We start from the raw sequence: 23,620 nt of genomic DNA on the forward strand, positions 1-23,620 counted from the left end.
CTTGCTGTAACCCCAACCCCCTGTCCCAGCCCGGAACCTCTCCTGCACTCTGAACCCCTCAGTCCCAGCCTGGAGCCCCCTCCCTCAGCCCAGAACCCCCACCCCTGCTCCCCAAATTCCTGCCCCAGCCTGGAGCCCCCTTCCGCACCCTGACCGCCTCATTTCTGGCCCAACCCTGGAACCCGCTCCCCCAGCCCAGAGCCCATAACCCCTCCCACCCTCAACCCCCTGCCTCAGTCTGGAGCCTCCTTCCATATTCCAAACCCTTCTGCTTCAGCCTGCAGCCTCTTCCTGCACCCCAAACCCCTCATCCCTGCCCCCACCCCAAAGCCCAAACCTCCAAACCCCAAAGGCCCTCACCCTCTCCCACATCCCAACCCCCTACCACACCCTGGAGCCCCGTCCTGCACCCTGAATTCCTCATTTGTGACCCCACCCCAGATTCTGCACCCCAGACGGAGCACTCACCCCCTCCTGCACCCCAACTCCCAATATTCTGAGCATTCATGGCCCGCCATACAGTTTCCATACCCAGGTGTGGCCCTCAGGCCAAAAAGTTTGCCTACCCCAGAGCTAGACCATCCCTAACAGGTGTTTGTCTAAGCTGCTCTTAAAAATCTCCAATGGTAGAGATTCTACAACCTCCCTAGGCAGTTTATTCCAGTGCTTAAACACCCTGACAGTTAGGAAGTTTTTCCTAATGTCCAACCTACATCTCCCTTGCTGCAATTTAAGACCATTGCTTCTTGTCCTATCCTCAGAGGTTGAGAAAAGCAATTTTTCTCCCTCCTCCTTGTAACAACCTTTTACATACTTGAAAACTGTTATCATGTCCCCTTTCAGTCTTCTATTTTCCAGACTAAACAAACACAATTTTTTTTCAATCTTCCCTCATATGTCATGGTTTCTAGACCTTTAATCATTTTTGTTGCTCTTCTCTGAACTCTCTCCAATTTGTCCACATCTCTCCTGAAATGTGGCACTTAGAACTGGACACAATACTCAGGTTGAGGTCTAATCAACATGGAGTAGAGCGGAAGAATTACTTCTCATGTCTTGCTAACAACACTCCTGCTAATACATCCCAGACTGATGTTTGCTTTTTTTGCAACAGTGTTATACTGTCTTTTGATGGAAAACATTTTTTACTTTTTTTATGGGGGGGAGGTAGCTCTTCTGCATAAGATTCTGGTAGAGGAAAGTACTAGAACTTGTGCACACTAAGGAATCACTGGGTGAGGTTCTGTGTCCTCTGTTATGATGGAAGTCAGATTAGATTATCATAACAGTCCTTTCTCAGTTTAAAAACAATGAAGTATAGAGAAAGGGTGGGGTTTTCTCTCTCGTGTGTGTGTGTGTGAGAGAGAGAGAGAGAGAGAGAGAGAGAGAGGTCTAACTTTCATTCCACATCAAAACAGAAACATTTTGAAACTTCAATTTATTTTTATTTTTACTTTTTTGCAAAATGAAATTGTTCCTTTCTGGCTAGCCCAACTATACAGTGATTTAATACAGCTGTATTTAAATAGTGCCTTTAGTATGTCTGTCCACAGTGCTTTTTATATACTCATCCAAATAGCCCTCAACCACTTTTGCATGAAGGATACAAAGATGAATAGAAAACCTTACAAAAGATACTTTTTATTACATTCAAGTCAGTTTCTGATCTTAATAAAAGAGTCTGCACATCTGTGATACAACAGAATTCAGAGACTAGTTGGATAGTATATGAACATAGAAGTCCAGCAGGTTTTACTACTGAAGGAAGCAATTTATTAATTTTAGGTTGAGTATTGCCAATGTGTTTTAGTACAGATTGTACATGAAGATACATTCCCTGTCCCTAGAAGCTTCCAATCTACATTGGGTGGGTAAAACAGTTGAGACTGGTATTGTACCAAGTCTCTTGGAACTCAGAAGGTCCAACATAAAGCAGTGCATCTTTTCTTAATTAATTTTTTATTTTTATAAAACAAAAATAACCATCCCTCTCCCCCAGAAAATCCTACATTATTTTTGTGATATGTGACTTAGTGGGGTACTTTCTATTACAAAGGGTTATTATAAGTTTTTCTTTGATCACTAACACTTCCTTATTTGCTCATTGGTTCTTGTTTGGGTTATGGTCCTTGGATTGCAATTGTGATGAGGCAACGCCAGATGGCTATAGAAAAGTCGTGGGAGATAGATATATTAGCTCCAGGCTAAACAAATCCCTGGTACCAGGATAAGTGAAATGGCAGCTGCTCCAGTTAAGACACCTGGGGCCAATTAAGAGCTTTCCAGAAGGCAGGGAGAATGCTAGGTTGATTGGGACACCTGAAGCCAATCAGGGGCTGGCTGAAACTAGTTAAAAGCTTCACAGTTAGTCAGATGGGTGTGCATGTCAGGAGCTGTGGGAGGAAGTTGTGCTGTTGGAGAGGCTGTGTAGTACACACCATATCAGGCAAAAGGAAGGAGGCCTGAGGTAAGGATGAAGTGGAACGTGAGAAGTGAGGGCTGCTGTGGGTGAAGTAGCCCAGGGAATTGTACATGTCATGTTTCTAAAAGGTCAGCTACAATAGCTGATACTATTAGGGTCCCTGGGCTGGAGCCCGGAGTAGAGGGTGGGCCTGGGCTCCTCCCCCCCACCTTTGCCCCCTGATTGATCACTGAGACTGGGAGACAACAGAGACTGTGCAAGGAAGGATAACTTCTCCTCACCTCACTCACCGGCTTATGATGAAAATGGTTCAGTAGACTGTGACCCTTGTCTCTACAGAGAGAGAAGGGTTACATGCAGGGTCACAGTGAGCCTCTGAGGCTAGCGAAATCCGCCAGGAAACGCAGGACCCACGGAGGCAAGGACAGAGCTTTGTCACAAAATCTTAAATCAGATTTCTTTCTTTTCACGGGAGGTGTTGTTGGATGTGTCTTCTGTGTTTCTCGCTATCACTGAAGATCCTTTACACTGAAAATAATTGACTTTTATTTTTTAATTTTTTGGATCACCTCAGTGCATTGATGGATTTTCATTGAAAGGTTCACAGAAAAAGTGTTTTCCAGGGGGATTTAAATAAAGACAGCGAGAGTGGTTTTGGGATGATAGAAGAAAGCCCAATATTTAAATTGGGAGAAGGATATAAAGGGAGAAATTCATTGGGAATCTTGAGTACAGCTGTGTGAATAACTGATTTTTGTTTGTGTCACAAAACCCAAAAATAATAAATAAATAAAAATCAGGTTGAATGAAACATTTTATCTGACCTGAGATAAAATGCTTGATTTTGGGGTTTGAGGTTTTAACATTTTTTAAAGAAAATGGAAATATTTTTTTTTGAAAAGTCATATTGAACTGAAAAAATGAAATGCTTTTTTGAAGATGTCTAAACAAAATGTTTTTTTAAAGATGTTTTGCCTTTTTTATTGTTGTCTGAAACAATTTGATGAATTCAACATGAATTTGGAAAATGGTTTGCTGAACTTGAATATACAATTTTATTTTATTTTTGTGCAAAACATGTTTCAACTGAAAGTTTTTGCCCAACTCTAACCTCAGGCAGAGAGAAGAGAGAGTGCAAGTAGCAAGAAACTATAGAACAATGATGTATGTGGAACAGAGCTGTACAGATCCTGGCCTGAATGTAGGGCAGGAAATAGCTCAGGGACTTAGATATGTTTAGATGTTGCTAGTACAAGGAGAGTAGTTGAAGCTGAGACAGCAGAGAAACAATGATAAAGCTGTGTGAACAGATGAGGTTGCCCCAGGGCAAAATGTTAAGGGGGAAAAAACCTGGAGGAGTGCCAATAGAAAATAGGAGAGAGAAATCAAAGATCCACAGATGGAGATTTTGATGAAGCAATAGGATAGCCTAAAAATTTGGGGTAAATGTTTTGAAAACATAAGTGATTTAAGAGCCTAAATCCCATATGACTTAGTAACATAGGAATCTAAGACCCATTGACTTTCAAAGGAACTTAGGGTGACAAGTGCCTGCCACTTCTGAAAACGGGAAAGATTCCTAAGTCACTTAGGTGCTCTTAAAAGTTTTACCTTTAATCTTTTTAAGTAAAGCTATACCTACCCTGCATCGAAACAAATCTAACATTTCCTTAGTGCTTCTAGTTACCAACAACCTCCACTATGAAAGGATATCTGAGGAATTCTCAGAGAACTCACTAAAGAATTCCCTACATTGTCCTTATCGGGGCCTATTGCCATATAAGGCACAGATGGTAGTTGAATCAGTGAATTTGTACCTGCCCTAGGCAAACAATCACAGAAGGTCAAATATAGCTATCTGGAGCATCTCCTAAATAGTATCTGTCACTTCTCAGCCACTAACTGAATGATTAAACCTCATGACTGAGCAGGTGTGAACCAGAATATTCACTGAATAGAACCTTTTAACTTTCAGTGTCTTTCAATTTTCTGTTTCATTTCTGGGTGCTTTGTAAAGCTTTATTATCTCAAAGTTCTGATGGAGGCTTAGGAAAGTGGATCCTTAAAGCTGAAAGCATTTTTGACTATATTGCCTGAAATTAATTCAAACTATATCCATGCAGCTGTAATAAAAGTAATTGAAAATTTTATGGATGATAATAATATAAAAAAGATACATTCAAGGCTAAAAGTTAGTGTTGGTAAAATCTGAAGAATTATAGCATAGAAATGTGTAATGTTGTAATACAAAACTGTTTATATATATAATATGGATTCAGTTTCATATTTGGTAAGATCTAATGAATACATACAGTTGAATAAGTAGCACATTATAGATCTAGTCTGCTTTTTAATTTAGCTGAGAATTCCATTTTAGAATGCAATAACCCAAAGGTCAGCTTCTGAGAATAATTACATTAGTAGCAATGGCAGCATATGATTAACTGGAATTTACTACAGTTTTTAAAAGCTTGTCTTAATGCTGGAGTGCTGGAGTACAGTGCTGGAGAACCAATAATACTAAGTGAATTATGCCTTAAAGTAATTAGAATTTCAGGATAAACAACTTGATATTGTGTATATATGACTGTGTAGCTGGCTCTGCTTCATTAATTAATAAAGAACCTATATGTTCTGTTCTTAGTGCTACTAAAGTCTGAAATATTTTGTTTATCAATGGATAAATCTTTTATAATGGTTTACCTCTGAAAGCAGACAAAGAAAATGCATCACTTCTGTGATTTTTCATCCACAGCACCTTTTATTATAATTTAATATCAGAATTTGTATTTAATGTCTCATAAGAAAGGTAAATGCGAAGGGAATTTTGTTAAGTTATGTGGCGATTAGATCCCATTGTGAGGGAATTAAATGGAAAGGCTTAAGTCAAGCTGTTTGTCAACAGTTCTGGTACCTAACATTTGAAGGTATTGTTATTGTGTATTTTTCATTATCATCAGAGCTGGAGATGAACGGGACACAATTTATAACTGAAAATTCCTTTCCTTCCCCCGCCGTTTTCTCAGGAGATCTGGGTTCGCTCACGCTTTTTAAATTTGGAGGGTTGGCAATACTGGCACACACATAAAGCCTGAAAAAGGGGTGTGGCAGGACATGGGAAGGATCCCTGTCTCAGAAAGTAACTACGGAAGGACATTCAGGCTGTTTGTATGCTTCCTGCTTGTAGGAGGAAGTGAAGCTGGTTTTCTCATAGCAGCCGTTGTATCCTCTTCCAGGAATAAATCGATTTTTTTTCTCTTGTTTCCTGAGATCTTACTACTGTCATTATTCCAGTGACTTTCCTTGTTTGTTCTAAATAAACAAATAAATAGGCTGAGTTCACGTAAAAATTCTCTGGTACACGAGTGCAAATACAAACTTTCTGCAATGAAGACAGTGAGATTACTCTGGATTTACAAGATATTTTCAGCATTTTTTTTTTAGATCTTTCCAGCAGTCTTCTCTCCCAGATGAGTATCCTCAGTGTGAGAAGATTCCATGACATCAACTGGAAGGAGAGTCCCAACTACGGGATCACCTCCCTCCTCTCCAGTTTGATGATGATCTTCCCTGAGACATTTATCTCCCTCAACACTAAGTTGGCACTAGGGTGAGTGGATCACCAGATGCTGCTCAATACAAACTACAGGTATGCCTACACTGCAGTCAGAGATGCGGCTGCAGTAGGTGTAGATGTATCCAAGACCGTTTTGACTCAGCTAGCTCCAATAACAGTAACAGTGAAGTTGTGTTGTCGTGAGCTAGCCATTCAAACAGATATCCAAGATCCCAGGCAGGGTTGTACAGCCTCTGCTTGCACAGGATCACTGGTATTGTTATTCAAGCTAGCTAGATGAAAGCTAGCTCAATATGGCTACATATGCTGCAGTCTCACCTCTGATTGTAGTGTAGACCTATCCCACCAGCTGAACAGTTTGAAAAGTATTTAAATAAGCCACACTTATGTTCAGATCTTAAATGGACTTTCAAATAATTAAAAGAACATACCAGCTGCGGAGTATCCCCAGGCTTTTACTGTTGTGTTTCCAGAGGGAAAGAGATTGAAGATGGATGCTGCCATCTTGTCATTAGTAAACTCTTAAAATGCACTGTACACACTGTGCAAAAAACATACTAAATACTGATATTCCTTGGCTAATTCACAGCATGCCCCAACTAATTTGACATGTCTATATTCACTACATATTTTGACAGATTGTGTGTGTCTGATAGTCCATAGACATACTGCACACACTCCTTGTTCCTATGATTAATACATTGGTAATGAGGAGTTTCCATGACTGATTGATTCACGCAAGTACGTGAAATATCGTACATTAATAACATGTGATCTGGATGTACTTGGTTTTAGTTCGAGTATCTGAATACCTGAGTTGAATGGCAAAGAACTCGGACTTTCTTGCGAACAACATTATTGATTTTTAACTACAGGTTAGTCTTAACATTTGCTTAGAGAGCTCAAAGGGATCTTTATGCACCCTGCATCTTTGAATTGTGGCTCCAGGAAGCCTTCCAAACAAACATGGATTCTCGCGCAGCGTGCACATAAAACCTGCCACTCCAGGCTCAAGCCCAGAACATTTTTAATTGGATGAAACAACATTTTTTCTAGCTTTTGACTATTCGACTGTGTATTCCATGCTAAACCTATTTCTTCTTCTCTGGGAAATTTTTTTGCTTCATTAGAGTAAGTTACAAGGTGTTCATGCCGTAACACCATTTTCCTGTCTTGATTGCCTGCCTTTGAATATAAATGCCGGGTAACCTTAAATGTCTGAGATGTTTCCTTTCATATTTTAATCACTTACTCTCTGTTGTTTACCCCAGCTAAGAAATGCTATTCAAGATACTTGTATGCCAGCTATTTTCCTGTAACACCTAGGCAATTTTTTTTTATTGCAGATGGATGTGATGATGCATAAAAGAACACTACAATGTTGAAATACATATGTCTTTGAGGATATTATTAGTCAAGTATATTGTTGACTCCTTCTTGAGTTGAAGCAGTAAAAATTCATATCACAAATCAATTTGTCAGCTGTGGTCAAGCTGCATTTTGCTGAAAGCTTTTAATCTCTGCATTGGCATTAATATTTTCCTTACAGTTTATGGAAACTCATCACCATTTTAATGACATTTTTATAAGCACTGAAATGAAAATTGTCTATTCATCACAATCTTCTTTGGAATGAAACCATTCTCTTACATATAAGAGAGCTTTCTCCATTCCTGAGTCCCCCTTATTAATGTAAAAGGAAGTTATCTTGCTTTAAGGGACTTTGGTGAGTAATTATCTTTCAGATCAAGCTTGCCCTTTAAATTCTTTATTGTGACTACTTTGGTTTGAAAATTACTCTGAAAGTACTTTTGGAGCTGGTTTAGTTTTCTGGTTACTTCTGTAAATATAGGTTGCATGGATCAAAGAGACTGGAGATCAAACTTGTTGAGCTTATTATCAAATAGCTAATCTTGGTCCAGCAAATAACAGGGTTGAATTTATGTGATGGGACTGTGTTGTATATTTGTGATAGGGTACCCAGGGTGAAACCTGGACTGTGGGACCCCTGAACTGTCCCAAAAACCTGGGTTGCCTCTCAGACTGTGATGCTGATGTCAAGCTACTAAACTCTAACAGGCACTTCACTGACACTGACATCCACGGGCAGGGACAAACCCAAATGAGTGACAAAAATGATTTCTCAGCCACTCATGAACCATCAGTGGAGCGGCTCTAGCCAACCCTCCCCTGCAGCTCCCCAGCCCCCCAGAACTGTTCTGTCTTGCACTGGTCAGAAGCCTGACCAGTGTAAATTCATTACTTAGTTCACCACTTCTTCACAGGAAAGTGGACATGCACCAGCCTCCGTAACCTGAGCTCAGATTTCCCAAACACTTTAGACAAACTCACTGGTAAGGATAAAATATTAAAATAAGTTCATTAACTAAAGAAAGGTCAGTTTTAAGTGATTCTAGGTTGTACCCATAAAGGTCAGAGACAGTTATCTTAAGAAAAAGAAAAGTAAAAATGCATTCTAAATCCTAAACTTTGTCTGAGCAAGAGTTGAATCAAACAATGTCTCCCCCTGACAGATGTACAAGCAGGTTACAGTTCCTCAATAAACAGACTAGGACTGTCTTCCAGTCTGGGACCACACCTCCCCAGATCAAAATCTTTATTTTCCAGATGTTCTTCCAAGTGTTGAGATGGGGGGCAGGAGAGAGACCAAGTGATGTCACTGTCTCTCTTGTTAAATCTTCTTTCAGCTTGCTAGAAAGATCCTTGCTGTGACATGGAGATTAGGCAGCCCCTATTGGTCAGGCAGTCTCCATTGCCTATGTGCTCTCTCTGAGAAGTCTCTGTTAGGAGAGTGGATTCCCTTTAATGGGTCATCAGCACATGTCTGGCTGTTCTTTTGTTGCAACTCTAAGGTTGGCTGTGGGCATCTCCCAGCCTCAAAACAGATTCCAGTAATGCATATAGCAATGCTTCACAACTTCCCATATAATAGCACATACAATTCAACAGTTTATGAATATTTAACGGATCAAGATTTTTAAAATGATACCTCACAAGGCATACTTTATACAAAACATATGTCACCATGGTGAATATGGGGTTTCTAGGGTGTTATTTTGAGGTATAGAGTGCCACAGTATTCCACTGTGATTAAAATATATTTTTATTCTAAGTATACTTTAAAAATACAGATATATGCTTTGTTTGTACAATGTTCTAAAAATATTGTCCCTATAAGGAAAATCTATCAAAGATTTCTTGTCATTTATCACAGTTCTTTGAGCTTTTTTCATGTACAGATGTAAACATTTTTTTTTCCTGATGTTCATCTTATAAGGTCATTCTTAAAGTTGTCTGAGTAATTACATGTACCAGGACATGGCATTTCGGTCTTCAGAATCCATATGTAATTGACTGCTGTTTTGTGTGGCATCCACTGGAAATGTTGTTGGAGGGTAGAGAAGCATATGAATAAGAATAGATTGGCAAAGCTCACTGGTATGATCTAACTCAGTGGTTTTCAAACTTTTGTAATGGTGACCCCTTTCACACAGCAAGCCTCTGATGGCAGCCTCCCTTATAAATTAAAAACACTTACAAATATTTAACGCTATTATAAATGCTGGAGGCAAAGTGGGGTTTGAGGTGGAGGCTGTCCTGTAGTAGGTGACTTCTGGGTACTCTTCTGGCTCTGTCAATCTGTTTCTTCACTTCAGCAGGTCGGTATTGTAGTTGTAAGAATACTTGATAGAGATCTTGTAGGTGTTTGTCTCTGTCTGAGGGGTTGGAGCAAATGCTGTTGTATCGCAGAGCTTGGCTGTAGACAATGGATCGTGTGGTGTGATCTGGGTGAAAGGTGGAGGCATGTAGGTAGGAATAGCGGTCAGTAGGTTTCTGGAATAGGGTGGTGGCTATGTAACCATCGCTTTTTAACACCATAGTGTCCAGGAAGTGGATGTCTTGTGTGGACTGGTCCAGGCTGAGGTTGATGGTGGGATGGAAATTGTTGAAATCCTGGTGGAATTCCTCCAGGGCTTCTTTTCCATGGGTCCAGATGATGAAGATGTCATCAATGTAGCGCAAGTAGAGTAGGGGCATTAGGGGATGAAAGCTGAGGAAACATTGTTCTAAGTCAGCAATAAAAATGTTGGCATACTGTGGGGCTATGCGGGTACCCATAGCAGTGCCGCTGGTTTGAAGGTATACATTGTCCCCAAATGTGAAATAGTTATGGGTGAGGACAAAGTCACAAAGTTCCTCCACCAGGTTTGCCGTGACATTATTGGGGATACTGTTCCTGACGGCTTGTAGTCCATCTTTGTGTGGAATGTTGGTGTAGAGGGCTTCTGCATCCATAGTGGCCAGGATGGTGTTTTTAGGAAGATCACCAATGGATTGTAGTTTCCTCAGGAAGTCAGTGGTGTCTCGAAGGTAGCTGGGAGTGCTGGTAGCGTAGGGCCTGAGGAGGGAGTCTACATACCCAGACAATCCTGCTATCAGGGTGCCAATGCCTGAGATGATGGGGCATCCAGGATTTCCAGGTTTATGGATCTTGGGTAGCAGATAGAATACCCCAGGTTGGGGTTCCAGGGGTGTGTCTGTGTGGAGTCTGTGTTTGTAGCCAGCAAGCGTGTCTGGCACAACCAGGCAGGGTTCTGGAGTCCCAAGCTGGCAGGGAAAGCAGGGGCAGAAGTAGTCTTGGCACATCAGTTGGCAGCCCCAAGGGGGTTTCTGTGATCCAACCAGTCACAGGTGGTCCCAGATGATTCAGTGGAAGCTGTAAAATCTCCAAATACAGACAAGTATGCAAGAACATACCCCAGGGGGAAGGGTATTTCCTAATCCTGGATTGTCACTAGTTGCCTTTATGATCTGAAGCATGAGAGCTAATATTCCATGTGCATTTTTATCCTACCTAATGTAATTGTACATGTTGTTATCCATATAATTCCCTTATATTACTTAAATGCTACTTAGTTATTTTCCTTTGGTATTTGCTTGCATTAATTTTAAATATGTTGCTTTAATTTCATTGGATATTCCTCTATAATATTTATTATCCCTGTCTTGTTGTTTCCAGATCTGTATTTGCCATTTTGATGACAGTATTTAAAATATTCAAGAGAAGAAAACTGTTTGAAGATGTTATCGTTAGATCTGTTCTTTATACTTACTCAAAGATGGTTCTACTCTTTATAGCCAGTGATAAAAGTGTAAGCAGAGTCAGGATGAGCTCCATCCTGATATCTGGTGGTGAGTTATGGCAAGTTGTGGAAAAGAACTACACGGGCTGATCTCATTTGCATAGGCACACCCACACCGCCTAGCATGAGCCCATAGCTGCCCAAATGGTCACTTTTGCTGCTGTGGGATCCCCAGTGTCTCTGTTATTGGGGCAGGAAGAATAAATTGTTATTATCCTGATTATGTGAATCAAAGACAGTGGAACTGTACTCCGCCTTTTGTTATGATGGAGAGACTCGCCATCAACTAAGTAGCACTTGCTAGGCAAGGGAAATGGGTTCCAAAACTCAGTGAATGAACAGAGGAAGGGACAGGTATTAATACCTGGTGGCATGGGCCCTTGATGAGGGCCCTACATGCTAATTGTGCCTTCTCCTTGCTCCACTGTGGAATATAAGAGCTAGTTTTGATTTCATTAGGAGTCTAATTACAGGCTGCTGAGCTGAGTTCACTTTGGGCTGGTGGTGCACCAGCACTGATGATCCCATACTACAAGCTGAAATCATTGAGTGTTGTGTTAAGTAGTTATATTGCAGAGCAGCTTGTGGGATGGCAGAGCAGTGAGGTTCATTGGACAGCTAGCAGAGCAGAGCGGCTGGTGGAACGGAGCAGCTCATGGGATGCTGAGCAGAACAGAGCAATTCATGGGATGGCTGGCAGAGCGGAGAGGTGGGGCAATCGCCCTCGAACCCTGTAAGGTGCTCCTTAACCCCCCATCTCAACCCAGGTTGGGAGGTAAAACTCTGCAGATAAACTTTTTTGAACTCTGGAGTTGCACTGACCAGGGACAGAGACTTTTGGGTTGTGGGACTTTTGGGACTTTGGGTGACTTTTGGGTTGCTGGACTCGAGAACCCAAGGGAAAGAACATGGCCCAATTTGCTCGGGATGGGTTTTTGCTCATGGGTTGTGTTATGAATCATGTTGGTGATGTTTCCACAACATAATGCCACATTGCTTCTCTCTGTTATTAAAAGGCTTTTGCTACACTCAGACTCTGTGCTTGTGAGAGGGGAAGTATTGCCTCTTAGAGTCACTCAGCGGGGGTGGTATATATTTGTCCCAGGTCACTGGGTGGGGGCTCGAGCTGGTTTTGCATTGTTGGAATGGAACCCCTAGATACTGAACCCAGCCCTTGTTGCTGCCAATTCTGATGGGTAGAAGGGTTATTGAAGGGAGCGCAGATCCTCTTGTTCTCTCTGGCTTGAGTAAGCAGTGTTCCCCCACATAAAAAAAGACCATGAAAAAGTGAAGCTGTTATAGATATTTCCTATGTTAATCAGAGACCTGTAATAATGAGTATTATTATTTTATTTTATTTATAGAATCATAGGATTGGCAGGGACCTTGAGAGGTCATCTAGTCCAGTCCCCTGCACTGATGGCAGGACAAAGTATTATCTAGACCATTCCTGACAGCTATTTGTCTAACCTGCTCTTAAAAAGTTCTCCAATGATAGAGATTCCACAACCTCCCTAGGCAATTTACTCCAGTGCTTTGCCACCCTGACAGGTCAGAAGTTTTTCCTAATGTCGAACCTAAACTTCCCTTCCTGCAATTTAAGCCCATTGCTTCTTGTCCTATCCTCAGAGGTTAAGAAAAACATTTTTCTCTCTCCTCCTTGTAACAATCTTTTATATTATAATTGATATTGTTTAATATTTATATTACAATAGCATGCAGAATTCCCAGTCAAACAATTGGAAAAATCAGTCTCCAGAGCCAGTTTTCAATTTCCAGGAGTCTGGATTCCTCTCAGTCAGATTTCAGAGCAGGGATTAGTAGTACGGAGACAGCCATGTTTGCATTGATAATCTTCTGCCCACTGGCGAAGGGTGTGCATTTATACTCGCCCTAGTAGACACCACTGGTGCTATCTGATACCTTTTGGTCACCAGATTCTGTTGGCCTACCTCCAAGAGATGGTAGGGGTACATGGAACCATACTGAAGTAGCTCGGGACCAACTTGGAGCATCCTAATGGGCAAATGTTTCTCCACCTTCAAAAGCCCTCTTCTGCGGACTCCCACAAGACAGCATTGTTTCCCTCATCTACATGAAGCTACTAGAGGAACTGGTGAGGCAACATAGGCTGAAGTGCTGGCAGTACACACTCATCCAGCTTTCTAACTCATTTATGTCAAATGTAACCAGCACCATCTCTCAGCCTTCACAATGCCTAGCTCAGGCCAGTGCCTGGATACTGAGCAGCTGACTGAAGCTGAACCCAGGCAAGATGTAAATCATGCTGGTTGGCACGAGGGAAGTGTTTCAGAGAACTTTTCTCCCCATAACATTTTCTTCTATTTGCCTTCAAATTATTAAATTGTTCTGTCATCTGAGGGCCTTTTTGGACTCTTTGAGGCTAGTCAAATACGCAAAAATACAGTCAAAAATATTCACTTCCAGTGCTGGCTGGCCAGAGTACTGCTTCTTATCTTAGCAGACTACAAGCATCTGTAACCTTTAGGCTTGATTACTGAAATTCATAATATCTTGGAGTGAAGCTACAAAGCACCAGCTGACACAGAATGCAGCAGCCAGTCTCTGGCTGAGCAACACAGGCTGTTGTGAGCTCTATATTTTCTTCTCCAGGGCTCCATACTTTGGCATACCTCCCCATTGAAGAGAATTAGATTCAAGGCCTCTGTCCTCTATAGCACTGGTTTAGCTACCTTGGAGACTCTCTCTCCATAAGCATGACCACCTACAATAGCGTGCTCTCTCTCTCTCCTGTTGATTTCACAGTGCCACCTATTGCCATGGTGTCTGAGTGCCTTCCATATAAAATCAATAGCAATGTAGAAGTTCTTAGTGGACCTCAGGAAGTCTTTGCCACTTCTCCCTTTTTGGTTCAAACTCTGCTGGGGATAGGTTATTTAATGAATGTACTTATTTGGGAGGAGGGAGTTGGTAGGGGATTGGAAATAAAGGTGTTCATATTGTGAGCACCACTTATGGTGGAAAAGCTTCTTCAAACAGAAAGGTTTTTGTGATTGATTTTGTCAAGATGAACCTTCCACTGGAGTTGGTTTTTATTAATTATTATTATTATTATTATTACTATTATTTTATTTATTAAACAGTCAGGAAGAACTGTGAGACAGGAGACCTCTTTCTCATGAGTTGGACCAAAATTATGTAAGTCACTATCAGAAGATTTTAAAATAGCCAAAGACATTGTCATTTGAAATTAAACACATCTCATTTTCTCAATTTAACTTTTGCAAACTATTTTTTCCCAATTTTTAAAAAAATCTTATCTACATAAGTAATTAAATCTAAAAGGAAGAGAGAAAGTATGTTTTAAAAGATTGTTAGGGCACTCAGAGTATTGTTGGGAATAGTATAAGAACATAGCGTAAACTTAGTTTGAAGAATGCTGAAACACCCAGGACCATCTTGACAATAACAAAAGGTAGAAATAATGTAAGATAAGAAATGTTTGGGTGAGATTTGCAAAAACATGTTGTAGTTGTAAAGACTTCAACCTTTTTTCTGTTGATGGAGGGGAGTGAACTGAGAAACTTAAGAATAGTGATTTGGAGGAATGGTGTGACTGTTTTTAATGCAGCTTTAATTAAGTGTTACACGATCTTCCTAACAAAGATAAATGGGGAAAAGGAAAGGTCAAAAGGATCATCACAATTATTGAGTAAATACAAAAGACTTGGAAATGGGAATTGTTTAAATATGCACAAGTATGAAAGGTGAAACTTTTTTCCACTAAGAGAACGTGCTTTTTCCCTGACAGTATCAGAACTCTCAGGTTCAAGTACTTCTGTAGCTTTTTTCTGGTCATGTTCTTGTTGATAAACTGTTATGCTGGGATATCCTTGGTTGTGGGTGTTTTGTTGTTGTTGTAAGAATGATGAGTCATGAAAACATCTGCCAGAGCAGATCTGTGTCCACTCAGAGTCTTGTGATCATTATTATACTACACACCAAGTCTACTATATATATTTTGCAGACATACACATGGTAAAGCTCATCCTTCTCCTCTAAAAGAAAAGGCCATTTCTACTGGAATCTCTAGATTCTAAAGCTCATTTACTTAAGAATCTATCCCCCAGGGTGCTGAGCACTATGGCTCAGATCCAGCAAAGCACTTAAAGCACATTATTAACTTTAATCGCACAGGTAGTCCAATTGCTTTTAATGGGACAACTCACAGGCTTAAAGTTAATATTCTTTTTAAGAGCTCAACTCCATTTCAGGAAATCTGAAATTCCATCCACTTGAGGGCAGTGATACACCCATAGACTCAACATTGTGTCAGTCTTGTGAAGTTAAAGCTTCGCCTCAAAAATTTGTTCATGTGAGTTCAACTAGGACATGAGGCTTCCAACCATGAAAAAAAAATAATGAGATTTAACAGTAATCACTGGAGCCAATTGATAACAACACCTGCCATGGGACATGTATAACCATGAGAACCCCTTTAATAAAGTTACTTAGACACTACAGTGATGTGTGCTGTATGATAAATACAATCAACTAGAAAGTTCTTCAGGTGATTTACACACCTCCATTCCACTTCTGGTGTATGTCCTCCAAGTGCACCAGAGTTGGGGATTTTTCTCTTAGGAGTGTGCTCCTTTGGAATGGTGTGTGCTCCCTCAGCTGCCTCATGCTGCTGCACAATGGTGTAAAGGGTGGAGCTGCCCCAACCCCCCTCAGTTCCTTTTTAGCACCCGTGATCAGAAGTTGGAGCACACTGGCTTGCTGCAGCATGTCTCTCCCTTTATAGGGAAGTTATCTCCCTTTCTATAAATAGTTGAGTTAGTGGTATTTGTTAGTGTTTAATTAGTGTAGGTTTTCTGTATTTTTCCTTGGTGCACTGGTTTCCTCTTATTCATGGTGTACTGACATTTGGTATCTGAGTATGTCTTGGTCTCTGGGTTTTAAGCCTTGTACCAGCTGCAAGAAATCCATGCCACTGAGTGATTATCATTCTACCTCCCTTAACGGCCTCAGTGAGGGTCACATTTGAGACCACTGAGAGATTTTCAGGGACTTCAAACCCCAGAAAGAAAGGACAGAGTGGTGAAACTATGCCACATCCTAATGGAGGCCACCCTGCATCCACCTTCTGAACTTCCCACTCAGGATGGGCACCTAGTTCTTTGGCATGGGTAAGGAGTGCCTCTCTTGACATTGCTTCTGAATTGTCAGCATCTATCCCTGCCTCCAGTGCTGATAAGGAAGCACAGAAGCTCCAACCATTCATTGAAGGAGACTAATCTTGGCTCCGTTCAAAGATCAAGATCTCTGGTACCATCCACCAGTAAACAATCAGGAAAACATGGTAGAGTGTCTTCGGGTAAGAGACCCTCTGGGTACCAGCCTCTTCTCCTCGAGGGTCGTAGACTCTGGCATTGATATTTGTGCTATCGAAGCCAACAGTGTCCACACCTTTGGTTCAACGCGAAGATATTTCAGTACTAAGGATGCTAGAGACCTATGAAACAGCATAGAACCTACTATGTTTATTGCTGCTGAACTCTCTGATGTTCCAGGAAAGAAGCCGACTGGTACCAGTGGATCTTCAAGCCTCTGCTACAGACTTACCTCAGAGATAAAATCAGCTCTTGGGGGGTTATATCTTCTGAGTGAGAGGCTAGTTCACATGAGGCATTTCAGGAGGTTATCATCAGTGCTAAGCAAGTCCCTCAAGACCAGACTCAAGTACTGGGACCCTGGCCCACCTCACAATAGGAGTATCACCCTCATATTCCTCTGGATTCTTTCTTTTCATCACCTGATGAGATTATAGTGCTCTGGGATTCCTCACTTGTCCAGGATCATTACTCTTTTTAGAAGTTCTTGATAAGCCTGTATCTGCCTCTCTTGATATTCCTGATGAGTTGGATCAGAGAGTTCCCAAAGGCTGGTGGACATTCTGGGTTCAGTGGGGCCTTCTACAGTGGCTTTGCCTATCAGTGAGGCCATCCTAGAGGCTACAAAATCTTTGCAACAAATGCCATTCTCTCTGCCTTTTGTGTCTAAGAGAAATGAGAGAAGGTATCCTGTCCTTTCTCACAGCTACGAACATTTTTATACCTAGCTTTCACTGTGTTCCTTAGTTGTCTCTGAAGTCAATGAAAGAACATATCAGGGTCAACCTCTTCTACCCCAAAGTTCATGAAGAATTTAGAGCTTTTTAGTAGGAAAATGTATTTCACATCTGGCCCACAACTTTGTCACTAACCAACAAATCTTATTGGCCAGATAAGACTTCTGCCTCTGGGACAATGTGTTAAAATTCTCAGAAAAGTTGCTAGAGGATGCCAGACAGGAATTCCAGGTCTTGTTAGAGTAAGCTAGTGGCTTGGACCTCTCTGCAAACATCCTTTAGATGGGGCACATTTGTCTGCCAGAGCCAAGGCATCTGCAATATCTATGCACAGGTGTTCATGGCTTCAGTCCTGGGTCCACTGCAAGAGATCCATCATAAAATCTAGGATCTCTCCTTTGATGATCCTACACCCATCTCACAGACCACAGGTGAGATGTTCTGCAATCTCAAAGATTTTGAGGTCAAAGTTGAAATTGTTGGGAATTTACACACCTTTCCCTAAAAGAAATCAATTCTGCCCACAGTCTCTATGGAGGTATCTGGATTTCCCATGTAGGCAGATTGACCACTCTAGACAATGAGGGAAAATCCAGAAGAGAACACCAGCTCTTCCTCCGTTTTCTTCAGTGGGTTCTTGGATACAGTTGGGAAATCCCAAGCAATCAGTTTCTGTTCACATTTCTTCCTGATTCCAAAAGCAAAAAGGGGTCTCAGACCCATGCTGGACCTGCAAAATTAGAATAAATAGATAAGCAAAATAAAGGTTTGCATGATCATCCTTTCCTCTATCACCCCTTTCCTGGATCCTGGAGACTGGTTTGTTACCTTTGACTTGAAGAAAGCATCTTTCCATGTAGCTGTCCATCAAAGGCACAGGCAATTCTTAACATTTCTATTTAACATCATCTATTATCAATTTATGGTTTACCTTTCAGCCTGTATGCTGCCCTGTGAGTATTTTCAAAATGGAGCTGAATTCCTAAGTTATGCAAGTATTTCCTTACCTGGACAACTGGCTAGTAAGAAGTACATTCAAGCTCCAAGTACATTTCAGTCTGTCCAAGATCTGATACTACTTCAGTGTTCTGGGTCCATTGATCAAACAGGACAAGTCATCTTCACCATAGTTCAGAGAACAAAGTTTATAGGATTGACCCTGGATTTTACAGTAGCCAGGGCATTTGTACCTCAAGACAGATTCCACACAACATGAAACAAACCCATCCCTTTATAACATTAAGAATGTGCCTCAGATTACTGGGGCAGATGGCCTCCTGCATGTATGTGGCATGTCAGACTTTGTCTCAGTTGCAAGGCTGGTTAAAGTCAGTGTACTCCCCAGCTCATCACACAGTGGAGATGCTGATTTGAGTGCCTGCAGGAACACTACCCTTCTTGGATTGGTAATGAATCCTGTCAGTGTGTGTATAGGAATTCTCTTCACTCCACCATCACCTGCACTGAGTCTGGTTACAGGCACTTCTTCTTTAGGCTGGGGACTCATCTAAAGAAACTCAAGGTCTGTGCTCTCATCAAGATTTGGCTCTCCACAAAAATGTTCAGGAGTTGTGGGCCATTGATCTGGCCTGTTTCAGCTTTTTTTTCCTTCCCATCCAGAAAGAGATTCTGCAAGTCCTCATGGACAAACTGCAGTGATGTTCTACCTGAACAGACAGTGTGTGACCAGATCAGACTATCTCTGTCAAGAATTGATACATCTTTTGGAGATTTGTATCACCAGTGCAGTTCATCTCAAAGCCTCCCATCTTCCTGGTGTTCAGAACAGCTTGGTGGATCACCTGATCAGGTTGTTCAGCAGAGATCATGAGTAGTGTCTCAGACCAAATATTGTCAGAATCATTTTTTTGCAAACTTGGATGATCCCTCACATAGACCTATTTTCTACTTGTCTGAACAAAAAGTGCCAGTTCTTTTGTTCCAGGGCAGGTCACAGTACGGGATCACTGACCTATGCTCTCCTACTTTCTTGGAAAGACAAACTACAGTATGGCTTCCCTCTCATTCTGCTACTTCCCATGGTACTGTACAAGCTCAAGCAGGATCATGTTCACATGATCCTCATCGCACCTGATTGACCTCACTATCTTTGGTTCCCCAGTCTGATAAGCCTCTCTGCCAGGTGTCCTTTGATGCTACCTATAGAACCCAACCTGATTTCCCAAGACTACAGTCACCTGCTACATCCCAACCCAGCCACATTCTATCTAGCAGCCTAATGTCTAAAGAGGCAAGTGACTACAGAATGTGCAAAGCATTCTCCTGAATGTCAGGAATCCATCTGATTGATAAGCTTACCTATTAAGGTGGAAACTATTCCCCTTATGGTCAAGCAGAGGGGTGTTTGGCTTGTCCTGGCCTCTATCCAAAATATTTTGGACTGTTTTTTCCAGCTGAAACAAGACTTATGGATTAGCTTAATCAGAGTTCACCTGGTAGCTCCCTCTGCTTTCTAGCCACCAACTGCAGGCTTCTCATTTTTTTCTGATCCTATGTCATCCAGATTCTTAGAGTTTGAACAGATTATATTCATGTCAAGAATCCTATTCCTCCCTGGCACTTAAATGTTGTGCTAACACATTTGATGGTCTGCCCTTTTAACCAATGATGACTACCGTCTTTTTATGGCATCTATCTATGAAAAAAGCATTTTTGGTCCATGAGAAAGGTAGCAGTGTTACAAGTTTTTGGCAGCTGACCCTCCTTAAACAGTTGTTTTTTGTTGTTTTTAAATAAAGGCAAGATATTCTTAGATCTAAATCCAAAATTCCTGACTAAAGTAGTATTTGAGTTTCACCTCAATCAAGGTGATTACTTACTTTCCTTCTCTTATGCCCCAATCTCATGTGGATGATGAGAGACTCCAGACTTTGGATGTTAAATGAGCATTGGCTTTTTACTTGTACGGAACTAGGTCTTTTAGGTCCTCATCCCAGCTGTTTGTCTCCGTTGAGGACAGGATGAAAAGCCTTCCAGTCTTGATGCAGAGAATTTCATCCTTGATTTGATCCTGCATACATCTGTGCTATGACATTGCCAATGTACCCCCTCCAAGCAGGATGATAGCACACTCTACGAGGTCTGAAAGATGTAAAATAAAAAGCTATGAACCTGTTCTGTAATTGTTGTTCTTCAAGATGTGTTGCACATGTCCATTCCATGATCCACCTTCTTCTCTATATAAGAATCTGTACAATAAAAAGGAATTGAGGGGGACCTGGAGTGGTTTTTCCCTTTATACCATTGTGCAGTTTTGTCTGAAGGCACATTTGCCACACACAGCAGGTACCGCTAAGAGAAAAATCTCTGACTGTGGTGCAGTGGACACGCTCACACCTGAAGTGGAATGGACATCTGCAACACATCTTAAAGAACAATAGTTACAGAACAGGTTAGTAATATTTTTTTCATAAGTATGAGTTTCTTAGTTGTGCCTATCTGTACTTCAAAGGCAATAGCCAGATGCCAATGTTTATGATCCTCTGGCTATCCAGGACTTCATATTCATCACCATATATTATAGCAGAGCCACCAAGAACTCTTGGTCATAAGTGGGATTGGAATTCAGGTTCTCTTATTCCAAAAATAGAGATGCTTAGAGTATAGTTTGTTGGCCAAACTGTTAGTTGCTAAAAATAATCCGGTGGTTTTGGTTGGCAAATTGGTTAGGAACTGATCCAGACCTTCTTCTAATTATCCATTATAAGCAAATACTCACCAAATAGCTTGGATGTACTTTGTCAAGATAAAGGATGTCTGTGAACTCTATTTTTTTTTAAGCATTCACTTTTTGTTATTCATACTACTTGATTGTTCTTCTAAATGGCAGGCACAAGCAGGGTCCAATGCAGCTGCAACAGGAAACCCAGCTGTTGCTCAGACAAATTTCCTGTGCCTCCTTCTGGCTTAAATAGCATAGTTGGATCAATTGGTGGAGTCAGGCAATCTTCCAATCAGAGCTCCCCTGGGTGGTGTCTTGGCTGGGGCTATAGTCCTAGTAGCGTCTCAGCACACCAGGTTTCAGTAGACAGTGAGTGGAGACCAGCTGTCAGGGATCTCCCAGGCCTGGTTTGAAGACCACAAATAGTCTATGTGATGCTTTTCTGAAGAAAATTGTTCATAGAATCAAGGCTAAATTATGACTTTTTTTCCTACTTTTGCATGATATATGTTAGTATCCTGTGTTCTAATAACATAAATTGAAAATGAATAACCAATCCAGAAGAAGACAAATTGTATTTAAATGGCTGCTTTTCATTTTATGTAATCACTGTGAAAACTCAGAGGCAATTTCTGAGAAATGATGCACCATTAGAGGTTTTGCTAGCATTACAAATATGCATTACCCTTGGGTTTAAACAAGCCCTATTGCATGTGCAAATTGTTACACTTGATAGAATGCTGCCCTTGAATTATAAAATGCTTATATATGAGAACAACTCCTGACAACTGATGTATATCTCCTACCTCATTAGTGCCAACAACATTTTTGATCTTTAAAAGGCTATTCTTTGATTTTCGTAGGTTTAGAGGAATAGAGGCATTGGATGCAGTTAAGGGGCTCTGAATATTTGTTTATATTAATGAATGAATTTATGTACAATGAGCGTTTTCCCTGGAAAATGTTGTAAACAGGATGTAAAACTAAATGTAATCAAAAATATTTTACATGCACTGTTATAAACTGACGAGCAAAGTATAAAATCTTTGGGATGAGTTAAGAGAAAATTATTTTAACCGTTCCCAATCGGAATCTAAACTACATATACAGTCTCAGGGTTTGTTCCAAATGCTGTTTGGAAGTTTCTGTTCCAAAGTACTTTTAAATTAAAAAATGAGCTTACTTGCCCACTCCTTCCAAGAGAGACCTCTTGGCTAGTCTGGCTTTTTCTATGCAGAAAAGTTTCTGTTTCTATACATCCCCTACTTCCAAACCATCTTTGCCAAGGGCTAAGGCTATATAATATTGCTCCCATGATGGACATTTTCCACCTTGCTCTGTTTTCTGAAAGTGAGACACCACCAGGGGTCAACCTGATCTCTCATTATTCAGGGGATAGGGAAATTTCAGCCTTCCCTGTTCATGGAATGTTGGCCTTAAATCCTAGACTGCTTCCCTCAGTCTACTTCATATTTGTCAGTGATAAGGCCTCCTTTCCCTTTTAGGCAAACCTCAAACTGGCCTGGCCTGAGTGACAGTGGCTGGAAAGTTTCCACTCGCAAGTCTCAATGGCCTATATAAACCTTTACATGCACAATGTATATGCTGTTACATCCTCACAAAAGGCTGCAATTCTTCAGATGTATAAATATGGGACAAAGTTCCATAAGTAATGGGTGAACTTTCCTTCTCAACTTTGCATTAATTTCCCACTGACCCTCAAAGTATGTTGTTCTGGTGGCATACATTTCCAGCTTGCCTCTGCACAGAGTGACTTGTCCTCCGACACTAATAACTTCCCAGTGCTTTCTATTTGTAGACCCTTTCCAGCTGTCCTGTGAAGCTGAGTGGTTGTATAGATAATGATGGTGTGTGTTTCCCAATTTGGCTTTGAGTCTCAATTAAAAATCAAATACAACAACTTCTGTTATCTCTTCTGAATGTTCACATACTCAAAGGATACCTTTTTAATACAATTTCCTGGAAGCAGGCAAATATAATCTAAGATGTCACTTTCCACTGTGAGCAGAAATATCAACTTGATAATGATGAAATCTGTTTGTAAATTGAAGATCTTGTCAGAAACTTCTACATATTTTTAATCCTCACACAAGAAACAAGGGGAGATAAATTTGCACTTCATATCAGAGATAATGCTATGCTGCAATTACATGAAAAAACCTACACTGGACAATGGGATATGTTGGCCAAGTATACACTTTCTCAAATTGCACAGCTATATTTCAAAAATTAGTGACTCAGCTTCCCTCTTGTATTTTTTTTTTATGCACAGTGTTCCATTAACTAGGAGCACTGTTCAGGAATAGCATAAATATTATCTATCTTTCATCATATTTCTCTATTTACCTTCACTATTTCAAAGTAACAAACAAGATGAAAATGGCTGGAAAAGAAGCAGCTCAGGATGAAAATTCAACACTGACATTGCTGTCATTTCTTGTTGCAAGTTTGTGCCAGTAATCAATCAATTTTTCCATTCAGCTCCTTCTTTGACAGTTGTTCTTGATAGAGAAACACGTGTTACCTTCAGGGAGTATAAACTTTCTGGGTTTTTTGTTTTTTTTTTTGCATTTGTTCAATCATAAATCCCATGAGTTAATTAAATAACCACTTGAGAACACCCAGCTGCTAATACATT

This window comes from Lepidochelys kempii, chromosome 1, assembly GCF_965140265.1.
Source record: "Lepidochelys kempii isolate rLepKem1 chromosome 1, rLepKem1.hap2, whole genome shotgun sequence".
In the NCBI taxonomy this organism is placed as follows: Eukaryota; Metazoa; Chordata; order Testudines; family Cheloniidae; genus Lepidochelys; species Lepidochelys kempii.